Source organism: Pteropus alecto, unplaced genomic scaffold (assembly GCF_000325575.1).
Source record: "Pteropus alecto unplaced genomic scaffold, ASM32557v1 scaffold24, whole genome shotgun sequence".
Lineage (NCBI taxonomy): Eukaryota > Metazoa > Chordata > Mammalia > Chiroptera > Pteropodidae > Pteropus > Pteropus alecto.
This window is the reverse complement of record NW_006439192.1, coordinates 22,378,358-22,394,307: the sequence shown is the minus strand read 5'-3', so window position 1 is coordinate 22,394,307 and position 15,950 is coordinate 22,378,358. Positions and strand designations below refer to the sequence as shown.

General features: G+C 32.0%; 1 non-coding gene across 1 annotated transcript; it reads right to left on the bottom strand.

Annotated features, from left to right (window-relative positions):
• Positions 1–2,234: 2,234 nt before the first annotated feature.
• LOC112483476 lies at positions 2,235–2,345 on the bottom strand. The gene has a single exon (XR_003047640.1). It is a non-coding gene; the product is annotated as a U6 spliceosomal RNA (small nuclear RNA).
• Positions 2,346–15,950: the final 13,605 nt, after the last annotated feature.

The following is a 15,950-nucleotide window of genomic DNA, read 5'->3' as shown; positions in this document are numbered from 1 at the left end:
AAGTTAGGTAAACATTTTGAGCTGCAGACTATAACATCATTTCATAGAGTTTTTCTAAATTTAAAATGGCATGATGTACATAAGGCATTTACTGTAGTACCTGGCACATAGATAACATTTAATAATCAACTCAATAATAATAACAGTGTAATAATTTTGTGAAAATAATTATTGAATTGTTGAAATTATTATTTAAAATAAAAAATAGTCCATTTAAAAAAATAAGTGAAATAAGAATGTATCAGTGAAGTTAATTATGAAACTGTTAGCTGTTATTCATTATAGCTACTGAAAGCAGAAGAGTATTTATTAGAGAATATTAAAGAGTTCTTGTTATAGTAAGCAATGCTAGCTGCCATAGCAAAGAAAGCCTATATTTAAAGTAACAAAAAGTAAGTTTTTGCTCACATGAGTCTAACAGGGGCCATGTGCTTACTTTATACCTTGCAGCTATGTGGTCTTTGGCTGCCACAGGGAAGAAAAAGAGACCCATAAAATTATTCTGGGTGCTCTGAAGCTCCAGGTCTGTGAGGGGACTACATCAATTCCTCAGTCATACCATTAGTCAGTATTGAATGACATGTCCACAACTGAACCACAGCATAGGCTGGGACATCGCATCTACTAGAGCGTGGGAATGGGATATTGTAAACATGGACAGCCTCTGTCATAGAATCTCTGTGAGGGCCATAGAGTGATACTCAGACTGAAGCAATTTCTCATGGATAACTTCCACATTGACAACATTGCTCTTGCCACTAAGCACCAGTGATGGTAGGAACTCTGCCCTCCTGAGAAACCAGTTGCCAATGCTACCGTACCTCCGAGAACATGAATTTCCACTCCCTTGTCTGCCCCCTATCATCCTCTTGCAAATCTAGATCCTTTCCAGATGTGACAAATTGCCAGAAGCTAGTTTCCATGACTAGATCATAGCTGTCAGAGAATCTGTGGATGTTATTGGTATGGCTGAACTTATGATGTATACAGTGTCATACATAGCAAGGATGTTCACAGATTTACGTAGCTGCAAATAACATATCCACTAAAAATTGTTAAAGGAAATATTTTCTTAATCCTAAATGCTTCAGTGTGTGTTTCCTTTAAAAAGGGAATTTTTTTTTACTTAAGTACGGTACAATTACCAAAATGAGTAATTAACTTTGATGCAATAGTAGAATCTAATCTAAAGACCTTATTTTGGTCTTTTTCATTTTCCCAAGAATTATTTTATAGCAAAAGGAAGTCCAGTGTCATGTGTTGTCATGCTTCTATAACGTCCCTTGATCTAGAATGATTCCTCAGCCCTTCTTTCTGTTTATGACAATGATGTTTTAAAGAATACAGATCAGGTATTTGTAAAATGTCCCTCAACTTGGGCTTACTTAATGTTTCCTCATGATTAGAAATAGATTAGGCATTTTTTGACAGGAATATCATTGAATGATATCATGTTTTTCTAAGTGCATGATATCAAGAGGCTCATGGTATTCATTTTTCCCATTACTCATGATGTAAACTTTGATCACTTAGCTAAGGTAATAGACATCTGCTAGAACTCATCACTGTAGTTACCATTTTTATTGTGAGGAGATACTCTAAACCAGTGGTCCCCAAACTTTTTGGCACCAGGGAATGGTTTCATAAAAGATAATTTTCCACAAACCAAAGAAGAGGAGAATGGTTTTGAAATGATTCAAGTGCATTACATTTATTTTACACTTTATTTCTATTATCATTACATTATAATGTATAATGAAATAATTATACAACTTACCATAATGCAGAATCAGATGCCACCAGATGCAGCTGAACAATTGAAGTACATCAACTTGCTTGCCACTATAAAGTCTGCCACCATAAGGAACTCACAACCTGGTCCCTTTGCATGTGCAGTTCACAGTAAGGTTTGTGCTCCTATAAGAATCTAACACTTGATGATGTGAGGCAGAGCTGAGGCATTGATGCTAGTGCTGGGGAGTGGCTGCAAATACAGATGAAGCTTTGCTAGCTCTTTGGCTGCTCACCTCCTGCTGTGCAGCCCAGTTCCTAACAGGCCACAGACCGGTATCGATTCATAACCCAGGGATTGGAGAACCCTGCTCTAAATTATGTTAGTATCCTGTTATTCCTGAAACTTCCACCTGCTAGTGTCAGCATCCTTTGGAGATTGTGGCACAAATCAATTTTTATTATGATGGTGGTCAAATGATGATTTTCCAAAACCATCAACTAAAATAAGAAAACATTTTAAGAATTTGTGTGTCATTCCTGTGCCTGAGTCGTGTCAATCTTTTCTGTATTTTTCTAGTTTTAGTACATGAATTTGTCACCAAAGCAAGTTCACTAAAACACATATTTCAAAAAGAGAGAGTGGGATTCATAATCTCATAATCCTTACATAACTCTACATTTCATCACATGTTCTTCCAATCGTTGTATACATATATGCATAAATCACGTAATCTGTGAACATAAAACATAAATTTTTCACTCAAAAATCTATCACTTTTACAGAATTTTCAATATATTCTTCAATAATTTTTCAATATAATTCTTTATAACATGTGTTAGCATTCATCTTTCATTCTATTTTACAAACTTTTCTTCTTTTAGATTCTTCAAAAATAATCCTCTTTCGAGGAGACAAAATAACCTTCATGCACTGCTGGTGGGACTGGAAATTGGTACAGCCACTATGAAAAACAGTCTAGAGGTTCCTCAAAAAACTAAGAATTGATCTACCATATGATCTAGCAATCCCTTTACTGGGTATTTACCCCAAAGACTTGAAAACATATCCAAAAAGATATTTGCACACTGATGTTCATAGCAGCATTATTCACAGTGGCCAGGACATAGAAGCAACCGAAGTGTCCTACGATAGATAATTGGCTAAAGAAGCTGTGGTACATATATACAATGGAATATTATTCAGCCATAAGAAGAGATGAAATACTGCCATTTGCAATAACATGGATGGACCTCGAGATAATCATGCTAAGCGAAATAAGCCAGACAGAAAAAGTTGAAAATCACATGATATCACTTATATGTGGGATATAAACTTAAAAGCAACAAATGAACAGGAAAAACAGAGACTCATGGACATAGACAATGGACTAGTGGTTACCAGAGCACAGAAGAGGAGGAGGGAGATAGGGTAAAAGGGGTCAAATAAGTGGTGACGGAAAGAAATCTAGCTATAGATGGTGAACATACAATGCAATATATATATATGCCTTACTGTTGAATTGAAACTTTGGATTTCGTTAACCAATGTCACCATAAAAAAAAAAAAAAATCACCCTCTTTTACCTCTGTCTGGTGGGCTAGTTCTTGACCATGAAATGAACCCCAGTCCCCAACCTCTTAGTCTGTATTCAATGTAAACCATGTCATTTGTGATATATTTTTATGTATTCTTCAAATTATGCTTCAAATAATATCACAATTTATAAGTATATATTTCGTTAAACTATCATAAAAATATGTCTCCCTGACTAGACTGTAAATTCCCTGAGGCCGAGGACCCTGGCACCTAGGACAATACTAACGCGATCCTTAGATCCTGGTGAGTACAGATGGAATGACAGCGTACCCTGTTGCTAAACATCTTAATTGTTTCTGTTTTGTATTGCATGTACTGATAAACATAGTTACACATATAACTCCTTTCAGTAGTAACATATTTCAAAACTTTAATTGAATTAATCTTAATGGGCCAAAGATACATTTACTTCATTTTATCCTTGGTGTAGCTCAGACTTCAATAGTCACACATGATGGGCTTCTCAGTGGAACTGATTTCAACAAACCTCACTTTTGTCTTGGATGCAAGCTCTTCTAATAGGTTGATCGAAATAAAGTCTTTCACTCCATATATATTTTTCTTTTTTTTACAAAGCTTCTCAGTGAATACCATTTCTCTTATGGCCCTTCCCAGCAACTGTGCACCAAAACCAGCATTCTTAAAAGCCAAAAATGTTAAAGCACAAAGCATCTAGGTTTTACATTTACATGCTGAACCTTGGAACCAAGGAGTTTTCTACAGTTCTCTCTTATTATTTTTCATGTGCACTTCATTTGTAATAAAGACTACACATGTACCTAGTGCTTATTCCTTTTCTAATCTCTTGCGCATAAACAATAAAGAATTTACTCAGTTTCAAGCTTTACGTTTCAACTATTTTCCTCCTAATGTTATTCAGGGAACCAAAATGTGTAAGCTTGATTTTTTGAAGATGGCCACAACCTCTTTCCTTGACTTGTTTTGATCACTGCAACTATGTTATTTGAGGGCAAAGGTACCTTGAAGAGAAGCTATTGTCTGCTTATCTCTGTGGAGCTACACTAATCAATGAGAGAAGTGGTAACATGAGCTTCTTTTACTTAATGAAAATGAAATAAGTAATGATTACATGATTTAAATATCTTGTGAACCTTTTTACAACCTCCTACCATCTCCATACTATGTCTCCTGAAATACTTGAACATGAGATTCACTCTGAAGATTTTATGTTAATTTGATTGTGTCATTTAGTCCCATTGGTTAGGGTTTCCTCAGTTAATGTTTCTTCTAATTCATATCACTGAAAAGTGAAATTCAGTTTTACCAATACCAAAATGCCTACCCTACATCATTTTTATTAAAGCAATAGTTTTGGTTCTTACATATAGTTATCATGAATGTTTTACATGATCTTAATTTATGATTGCTATAACTAGCAATATTTACAGAATTACCTTATGTAATTAATTTGTATTTTTATGTCTGTTTCAAGCTGAAAAGATGATATGGTATTTTTTTTCAAATTACTCATTTGTTTTAAAATTATTTTAAATATTCTATTTCAGGCTAAGCCTGATTTCAAATGTGGTAATAAATGAGTCTCAAATCAATTGATTCAATGTATCTTTGAGCAGTCCACAAGTATACTACTGCATGTTTACCTGTAGAAGGCAAAACTATCTAGATTTTATTTAAAAGTTTGAGCTTAGGTCTCTTAAAAGTTTTGAGGGCAAAGTTTTGAGTGTGTAAGAAAAAAGGTAGCTCTGAACCAAGGCAATTAATATTAGTAACAACAGAGATCTTTTCACCAATTAAGAATTCCAAATCATTTAAAGCTTTTTAGTTTCTGTTATTTATGTTATATGTCTTAAGGCTGTAATATGATTTCATGGAACATACACCTGTTAATTAATTAAACAGCATAGTTTTTTTTTTTAGGTTTTGAATTTTCTTATAAAACAAAACAAATACAATCAAAAGCTGAAACATCAATAACACTGTTTCAACAATAACAACAAACATCCATTGCTATATGTTACAAATAATTAATAAACTTTCAGGGGAGAAGAAACGTCACTATGTTGATAACATGAAAATCAAGTTCAGACTCTAGATGAGGGTTTAACTTTTTTGAGTGAGGATTTTCTTATTAGGTTGAAAATGCTTCATTTTTGCAATTTAAGGAATAAGGTGGTTGCACAATTCAATTTCATTATTTTTTTAAAGGGAGTAAAGCCATAGCACAAATGCCATATAAAAACTCTTTCTAGAGCATAAGCATAAAACACAGCTTTGTTATGCATGCTTTAATTTCAGACAGCCATCTTTTTTTTTTTTTTTTTTTTTTTACAAATTTAAAAGAAATTCCCTAAAGCACAAAAGCCTAAAGGCACCTTTATTGGATGATTTTTTTTTAAAAAAGAAAAACTTCTCAGGAACGTCTACAATAATTTTTACCAATATTTAAAAACCAGTTGAGATGTTCGGTTACTTAAGATTATTTTATTTAAACTAGAGCACATAGCTAATCTCTCCAGGACATCTTGATGACTCTGTTTCAGAGCCCCTTGAATAAAAACTAGTGCAAAATGGTATTGAGGATGGAGGTGGTAGCAGAGAAATCAAAGTTATTACCTTGAGGATTTCTAATTGCTGCATAAGCGTGAAGGCAGAATAGTGTGTGTTAGGTAAAGTAGGGCCAAGATATACAATTGTATCCGTAGTGAGTGAAATGCAGCAACTGTGAAGGCAAATCTGTTGATGCCTGAAAGACCACACACATGGAGAGGTGGTGAACTTTTCAGAACGCTTTGTTATTCCAGCTGTGCACCAAGAATAGTGTAAACCCTCTCATATAGCAATTTACTTTATCAAGCCTGTAATTTCTAAACTATAAAATAGTCTATCTTTTTAATACAGCAACTATGAGAGATCACTGTTCAGAAATCACTTGGATTATGCAATACTGGTGTTAAACTGTATTAGAACCTATAGGAATTTTGTTGACTAGGACAGTGAATATGGCATTAGTTGCCTGAGTCACAAGTGCCATACTACGGCAAACTGGAAGAGGGACCTTGTGCAGCACTGAAGTCAGCCCAGCTGCATAAAACACGCAGTATCCTGAAAAATGTGTGTAATAGCTTATTCTTTATAAGTAAAATTGCTTTTAAGCACCTTCTTTCAATGAATCTCATATTAAAGAAAAAAGAGATTTACTTTCTTCTTGTAGAAATAAATCTTGCAAATTTGAAGTTTGATAGACTTTGATTTGCTTAACTAAGGTTAGTGCAAGCTCAGAATTCTTTATCCAATAGCCTTGAGACCAATGTCTTTTAGATTTCAGAGATTTTCATATTCTAAGAAGGCAATACTGTGTATATATCATATATTAAGTAATACCCCCAGGGTCTGGGGCAAGACCCTATTTCCAAATGCATTAATATTTATGTAATGAAATGTATGAGTAGTCACAGTAGGTGGGATGAAGACCAAGAATAGTTAAATGTTAGATTGGAATGGGTTTTGCTGTTATAATTTGCCACAAACTTATTAAGATATTTATGACTTAGAGAGCTTATAGATATTGGAATTACAGTTCTGTAATGGTTCTAGTTAGTCACGTTGGGGCCCACAGTTTCTCCACTTTCTGTTACTAAAGCATCACAGAGGGAAGGTAATGTAACTTCATGAACTTTGGAAAGACTCTTTGCAAAGGAAAATTCTTACCTTCAAGTGACAGTAGAGATGGCTTAAAAATCAATCATCTTTGGGAAAGATATAAGATTAATTTAAATTCCCTCCATACTATAATTAATTAACTATAAGAGATAGTTTCCTGAGAATGTTTTGATAATGTTCAGATGTTGTAAGGGTATCAGAATGAGGAAAAGTAAAGACAAATTTTCTTTAAAATTTGGAATACCCTAAGTTCCCCATCTTCTTGCCCAAACCCATTCTAATATTTACCCCTCAAATTTTGCTTTATAAATCCTGTCAAGGAATTTGAATTTCATCCTACTCGTAATGGAAATTCATGGGAAGTTTAAGCAATAATGTGATCATATCAGATTCACATTTTACAAAAAGCTCTGGCATCACTGGAGGGAAAAGAGACAGACAAAGATTGGAGGGCAGGAAGCTAATTAAGAGGTCATTGCAGAAATGTGAGTAAGATTTGATGGTCTAAAACTGCCAAATATTAAAATTCAAAAATAATCTATGAGGCGGAACTAACACAACTTAATGCTTGTTTGGATGGGGGGAATGACACAGAAGTAAAAAATGGCTCCAACAGTTCCCATTGAATGGTAAAATCTTTCATCGAACTAGATCTTAAGAAGTTAAGCAATTGTGTGTGTAGAGAGGGGAGGGCAGAATTGAGATAATGAGCTCAGTATTAAATGTACTGAATTTGAGGTTTTTTATGTGATATCTGAATGGAAATATCGACCAGGCAGATAGTTGAAAGTTCAGAGGAGGTGTACAGACTAGTGTATAGACTAGAAATATAGATATATTTCTCAAGAATATATCGATGTTAAAGATAGTGCAGAGGAAATTAAAGTGAGAATTGAATCCTAAGGCCACCATTCATTACAATTTGGTTTCAGGAAGAGGCACCCACAAAACAGACTATAAAGCATGAGTCAGATTTTAGAAGGAAAACCCAAAATTCAGAGTGGCTTAGAAAGTAAGAGAAAGTTTCAAAAAGATTATATTGTTAAATGAAGAAATTAGTTATCTGTAAAAAAGAGAATGAAACTTGTTTACTGGATGTAATTGCAAGGAAGTTCATTAACGGCCACAGTGCAGCAGCTTCAAGGAGTCATGGGGTGGAGAACAGACTGCACAGGGTTGCAGAAGAAAGAGTAAATAATTTTGGTGTGAGAATGAGAAGAGAGGTATGATAGTAACTGTTTCAAAAAAGAAAACGTAGGGAGATGAGCTTGTTTAAGAAAAGAATATATTGAAAATATAGGAAAGACAATGAGTAAAGTAGAACAAGTTCCCATGGGAGAGAAAGGATTCAGGAAATTTTATAGATTTCGTTGCAAATTCTGTTTATGGTTTCTATTTTCCCCAAGAAATTAGGAGTCAAGAGAGAAAGGAAGTGGTGGATGTATGAATGTTGAGGTGAAAAGAGAACATTTGAAATAGCAATGGTGAAAAATAAGAGTGAAATGACTAGCGAAACACAATCTCAATGTTGAATTTTCAGTGGAAGTTGTAGCTGAATTTGTGGTGGTCTAGCTTGGCATATCGATCTGCACAATTAATTAATTTTTATTTAGCAATACCACAAAGGAAGAATAATGGCAATTGCTATATGTGGTAGATGACAAGAGATGCCCAAGTAGTCAAAACAAGAAAGTATATATTGGTGAAATTTATATTGAGTTTTATTTTTTAAAAAACTCCAGAAAATGTTATTGAACAGAATTTTATGAAAGAAAAGAATTGAGTAAGCATATGTCGTATTAAACTAACCTCTCTCCTTTAGTAGAGTTATCAAACTAGTTGAAGAAATAAATGCTATAAGTATAATGTATATTATAGAGGATGAGGCATTTATTTGGTGACATTATATAAACTCCACAAGATATTAGTCTGTTTTTTTATGTTGCTACAAAAAACTACTATGACCACCACTGGCATTAATTGATTCACAGTAAATACTGTTGAATGAATTAATGAATTACCTTGTGATCAAAGATGTGACTTAGACAATCATACAGGTTAATTAATACTAAGAGTGTTGGTTATTAGATCAATGTAAGTCTGGAGGAAAATACCTGGTCATGTGTCCTCTTTGATCTTGTCTGGTATAGTCTGGATGAGAAAAAGATAGCATGGTTATACAATTTTTATTTGATATACAAACAAGATGACCTTGAATTAGAATAGATAAGAGAATCCTGGATTTCCACTTAAATTTAACTACACAAGAATAGGGTTTAGGAAGTTAACAAAAGATAGGTTTATTGTGATGCCAAAGGCATACCTATAGAAAATTAATCCAATTATGATTCTATGCCAAAAAAGAAAAATGATGCTCTTATTTAGTGTGGCAATACTGTCCTGTGCATTGGTGTGAACACATTTGGAATATTGTTCTCAGTTTTGTGTGACATTCTGAGAAATTAGAGATTATCTGGAAAATAGTAACTAAAAGCTCCAAAGCTCTGAGGGAAATGGGGATGTTGAGCATGAAGAATGAGAGGCATAGGGAGAAAGTTATAGCATTCTCAAATATTTTTTTAAAAAATCATTGTCTGGTAGACTGTAGAACTTCCCACCCTATGGAGGAGGTTGGACTCACTGACCTTTAAGATATTGTCATACTCTGAGATTCTCTGCATCATTTCTCCTAAAGGAAACCTAGAGGGTTTTAAAAAAAGATACAAGTCATAAAATACACATTGTGAATTTGGATCTTACTAATAGGAGAATCATAAAAGCAATCAGTTCCTCTTCAATTGAATCTTTTCAAGAAATATTTTAGTTTCTCAATCTTGTTGAGCCAAACATATTTTTTTCTTATAAATTTTTGTCTACCTTGCAATTGAAAGAGTATCACAGTTAATAGATCCAAATTCACTATGTATAATCTTGTCTTATCTAGATTTATGGACTATGAATATTTTCCCAGAAGATAAATTGCTTTCAACCAAAATATTTGATGAAGCATTGTACTCTAGACTTTTCAGGTTTGATTTTCAGAGTTCTAAAATGAAAATGTAAGTGATATTTCTATCTGAATCAATCTGAAACATTCACTAATTAATGAGGTATGTTTGTGTGTGTATGTGTGTATATATATATATATGTACATATATACACACACACACACATATATATACATATATGTATCAATTCAACTCACAAAAATGGTTCAGATATTCAAGTTAGAATGAATATTACTAAAACTGTGAAACAAAATTATTGTCTATTTTATACACTTTTAATGATCTTTCTTCATATAAGCATATAACATATAAATGAATTAAGCCAGAGTTTATACACATGTCTGACAAGTATTTCTTTTTGATGTTCAAAATTGCACTAATAATATATCAAATAAAATCTCTATAGATACTTTGTTTCTGATGTTTTTCCAAACAAATTATATAGCTTATACCTTTAAAGAAAGGATTCATCTAACTAGAATTAATGTTAGAAAACAAGAAAATTTTGATTTCTATATTTATAATTTCATTTTATTTTTTAATGATTTTTATTTTATGATTCATAGTGAGATTTTGTTAAACTGATTATAGACAGGTTTTTGTGTCTTAAGTCACTTAATCTGTTTACATGATTTTAAGCTTAACTATAAATATCTATTTAACTACCAACATCCACATACCTGAATTTTGATACCTTGGAAATAATATGAAGTAAAAATCCAAACTTAAATCTACTTTCAATATATACTGACTACAGAAATGATTTAGTGTTTACACAGCACTATAAATAATGTGAGCCTAGACCATTAAAATTACATGTTGCAATTTAAAAAATATTTCAAATTAAATTACATATGTATACACAAAATTTCTAGACTGATTTCTTCACTTTCTGTTTTCAACTAGGCAAAACTTTTCATCTGTGTTTTTCTTGGATCAGACATAAAACTCTATGAAAAGAAATTTGAAATTATCCATGAAAAAAATTTCTTGGAGAGATTGTCTGAAACTTTGAGAACTAAATGCAAAATGAGTTTGAATGAACTTAAGGGAAAATATAAACCATAACTTGGAAAATAGTCTGGATTAATTTTACACATATTATTTGACTTTCCAATGTCATTAAATTTGTCTTTTATATTTTTATTTCTCCTAAATGTATAATTACACAGGTGCAGTAGAATGAAAATTCACACAGAGAAATCAGTCTAGTGTTTTTCTCTAAATCTAGCTAGATTAACTCCTCTGACTTAAAATATAATTAATTGGGTAAACGATAGCTATTGTGAAAAAGCCCTGTAGTGAAAATAGTACTGGATTAAAAGTCAAAACAGTTAAATTCTCCTGTGCCCTCCATTTTCTAGCTCTAGTATCCTCAATTAGTCTCTTACTTTAAGACTTAAGATTTCTTTCATCTCTATAACAGATAATAGTGTGTTCTTAGTTTATCTTTCAGGGTTGTTATGGTAAGGTGGACTTATAAGGCAACTGCAATGCTTTAAAACATGTTATGAATATAAATACTTCTATGCTAAGCACCATCTCTCTGTGTGCATGCACCTATGTGTTTTTCTTCCATCTGTAAACTCATAGAAAGTGTTTTCTGAAACTACTTTGCTCCAGATTCCCTTCCTGTGTCAAAGGAAGTTTCTCATCATATGTGCCCAATTTTCTTCTAAAGTAATGCAAATAATAGAATGGAATTAGATAAAGCCATTAGAGGCCATATCTCTTGGACAACAATTTAACTATTGAGTGTATTTTTATTTTTTTAAGTAAATGGAGCAATATTGTTTATTCAATAAGAGGGAAATAGCACTTACACGATTCATTTCTCATATGACACACAGTATTATTATGTGTATTGGCAGTATGTATTGGCAGCTTAATTAAGAAGTCTATTGATAATGTTAAAAGCTGGCACACTTTCAATTCTTATGGATACTACTAAAGACAGAGACGTGTCAATTATTGTCTCATATGTATACCAAAATGGGTCACAGACACTACATTAAATGTCTTGTGTCTAAAGTCATATTGGTGTCTTAAAACTGGAAAAATCGTGACCTACTATTTTTAAAATAAAGATTAAAATTGTTTGTGGAAAGACATGTTGTCTCTTCACTACACTGTATGTCATTAATGAATGACCGTGGCATTGTCTATGGAGTTACTTGTGCCAAGGCTAGTTGGATTTTGATATACCATTTTCTCTGGCAGATTTTGGAATTGCTACAGGCAATTGCTACAGGAAGAAACGTCAGTACTTCATAGGGTGTGTGGTCTCCCAATGAGCTATTACAGTCTTTCATGCTGAATTCCAACACTCTTGCTAACAGCTGATTTTAACATCTAGGCAAAATTCATATCCTCTGCAGCTCAATGGAATTATATACAGAACATATGAATAAGTCATAAAGACATTTCTACCAATGAAAGTTGGAGTGGAGGGTGTGGATTCTTATTTCACTAAACTTCAACATTTACTGCCTTATACACAGAATGGTATCGTGAAACAAGTTCTGGATTTGGATTTCAAACTAAAAGCTAGGTTCAGAATAAACATTTTACATGTGCCATTTCAAGTAAGTTACATCTCTGCACCTCAATTTTCTAATTTTAATGAGAGTATAGAACTATATAATTTGTAGGTTTCTTCTAAAACTATTAATTCCATAATTCAAATATTCTAGATAAATTTTCACTTTGGAAAACATTTTGTTGAAATCAATGCAAGTGAGTTTTTAATATCTTAATTTCAACATATATGACAGAGGTTCTGGAACTGGCATTGAGTCACTGTTGGAAAGTGCTATTATTTAGGTAGGCTCCTAAATTGAAATATGACTCTTATTATAATGTGTCATGCCAAAAAAAGGAGAAGATTTATGCAAGGTTCTATGCTGTATGATTAAAAAAGCTGTTGTTATAAGAATCTTAGAGAAAAAGAGAGACTATATATGTTTTGGTTTTCATGGAAAAAGTGTAATTTGCAACTTAGCTTACATACTTAATCATCATGCTCAGCATGTAACTTAAAAACTTACTATTCAGATAAATAAATGCTATAAAGTATTCAGAGAGAATTTAATATACTGCATTTTCGGTGTTTAAGTGAATATATATTTCTATGAATATATTTATTTATATTCATAAATAAACTATTTAAACAATTTTACAAAATATAAATATTTCCAAATTTTTCTCCTTCCATTAAATAAGGATGATCAGAATATTTTGTTGTCACTTTGACCATAGTGCTATTTTTTTTGTGTGTGTCATTACTCTTTACACCTACTGTACAATCTAAAGTCTTTGTTGGTCTTTCAAGCTGCTCGATTGTCCGGCCTTATTTAATCTACACAGTCTTTTCCTTATTGCTTACCTACCTCTACTGCTTTTCTAGTCAGTCCTCTCTTCCCTTTTCTTTGTCTATTTCTTTCTTAATTCCCACTTCCATGTCTTTGCCAAAAATGTGCTTCCCTTGCCTAAAATTACCTTCATTTTCTTTATTCCTATACAAATTATAGTTATCTTTTTTTAGAGTAATCACTTTATTGTTTTTTTTAATTACACATGCTCATTACAAAAATTCAGGCAATATACAAACACTAAAGAAGCAAAAAATTACTCTAGATCTTACTATTCACAAGTAATAAGTATTGACATTTTGTGAGCATTATTTTAGACATTTCTCTATGCATCCATCTGTGTGCGTATGTATATATATGTGTGCGTATACACATACATATATATACATATACATATACATATACATTGTATATGTATATGCACACACACACTCACTCACACGCACACATGCTGGATAAAAATGTCCTGAATAAAGATTTCTCTACAGTTTAAAAAAATTACTAAAGCCATTAAAAAGACAGACTCAGTTTTTCAGCCACATAGTTCAACTTTATACACTATGTATTGTCTCAATGTATTTTAAGAAGCATGCTCTGTTTCAGCCCACTATGGCATCTTTTTTTAAATCTCTCATGACTCTACACCAATGTCTAACTGTTTAGAACTTGCTGTGCTCTCATTTTTATGTGTTTTTTTTTTAATCTGTGATTAAAATCGAACTAGATTTTAGCTCTCTTAAAATAAGGGTTTTGCCATATTTCTTTGTATTTCTCTCAGTCTCCTGACAGTCACTTAGACATTCAATAAATATTTGCTTGCTAAGTAATGAATAGAATTAGAATATATGTAAATTTGTATTACACATTGATTTTTGTCTTCTCTATATCCCTTCTTACCCTTTTCTTTGCGTAACAGCCATTCAGTCCATTAATGGCCTAATTTGTTAATATAATATAATCCCTTGTGCCCATTAGTTGGTTCCAAAATGGATATATGAACTCAGTTGTTCCAATTAGACTAATGTTTACGACTTTATTTGGATAATTAAGGAAAAGGAAGCCATCTCTTCTGAATGCTCTGGTTTATGGTGATTAAGCTTGAAAACGCTACAGCCTTTTGCCACTGTTAGGTAGGTCAGACTGAAGAAGATGCCAAATAAAAAAGGAGGTTTGGAATAAGAAAATAGAGAAACCAAGCAACAGGAGACTAGATTAATTCATATAGGAAGACAAAATTCATATTACCTTTGAATGTGTTAGTTTCCTGAGTCAATAAATTCTATATATTCTTTGTGATATTGAATTAATTTTTCATGTTATTTGAAAATGGTTTCATCCTAATTGATACTTACATCCCTATTAATATTTAGCAAGAATTTTGATTTAGATAATTCCTAGGAAATATAATAGAGAAGCGCACATGCCATATATTTATATATGTTTGTTTTGAGGGTTAGAGTGAGAAAATATTATATAATTTATTCTATTGAAAGTTTACCATGGTACGATGACTACGGAAAACTCAGTTTCTTATAAAGTTAAGTATATATCTACTCTATGATCCTGCAGTTCTATATCTAGATATTAATCCCAAAGAAATTAAAACATAAATCACCAAAAAAGACTTGTTCAAGACTGTTTACAGCAGGTACACACACACACACACACACACACACACACACACACACACACACACATGGAACTGACCAAATACATAATGGAGAAAAACTAAAAAATAGTGGTATTTTCATACAGTAGAATACTATTTAGAAATACTGAGAAACAACACAAGAATGCCTTTCAAAAATGTTGGGTTAAATTCATAATGTTTATTGAACAACGGTAAAGATAAAAAAACAAACATATGGTGACAAAAATCAGAACAGTGGTTGCCTTTGTGCCATAAAAATTGAAGAGAAGGGATATGAAGGAGCTTTCCAGGATAATGAAATTGTTCTATATCTTGATTAAGATGGTGGCTACCTGAGTTTATGTATTAAGCAAAACTCCTTGAAATGTACACGGAAGATCTATGCATACCATATATGTAAATTTTACTTCAATAAAAAAAGATTCAAAAAACTAAACTGTAAATTTTATGTTACTTTTCCCTAAAATGTATATGTATTGGCTATACTAAAATGCTAACTAAGTTTAGAAATAAAATTATTCATTTTTATTAATCTATTTCTCTCTGTTCTTTAGCCTAAAATTACAAGTTAAAATAGCAGCATTAAATGTCAACGTACTGTTTTACTGTATCAATCCTATATTTCACATTTTTTTGTCAGAGTAGTATTTTCAAGGGCATCAAAATATATTCAATTTTAATAGAGCTTTTGGTAAATACTGTTATAAATTTAAAAATAATAAATTATTATTAAATACAATTATAAATATTATAACTATCATGAATATTATAAATGCTATAACAAACAATACTTACTGATTTTTTACTTATTAACACAGAAGTAGAACAGCACATATTATTATATTGATTTTTCTATGATTTTAAAATGTAAATTTAAATAATAAAATATACCATATCAATATTTCCTTTTAAATAGTAATGCCATTATATTTTTTTCAGTTCTACTT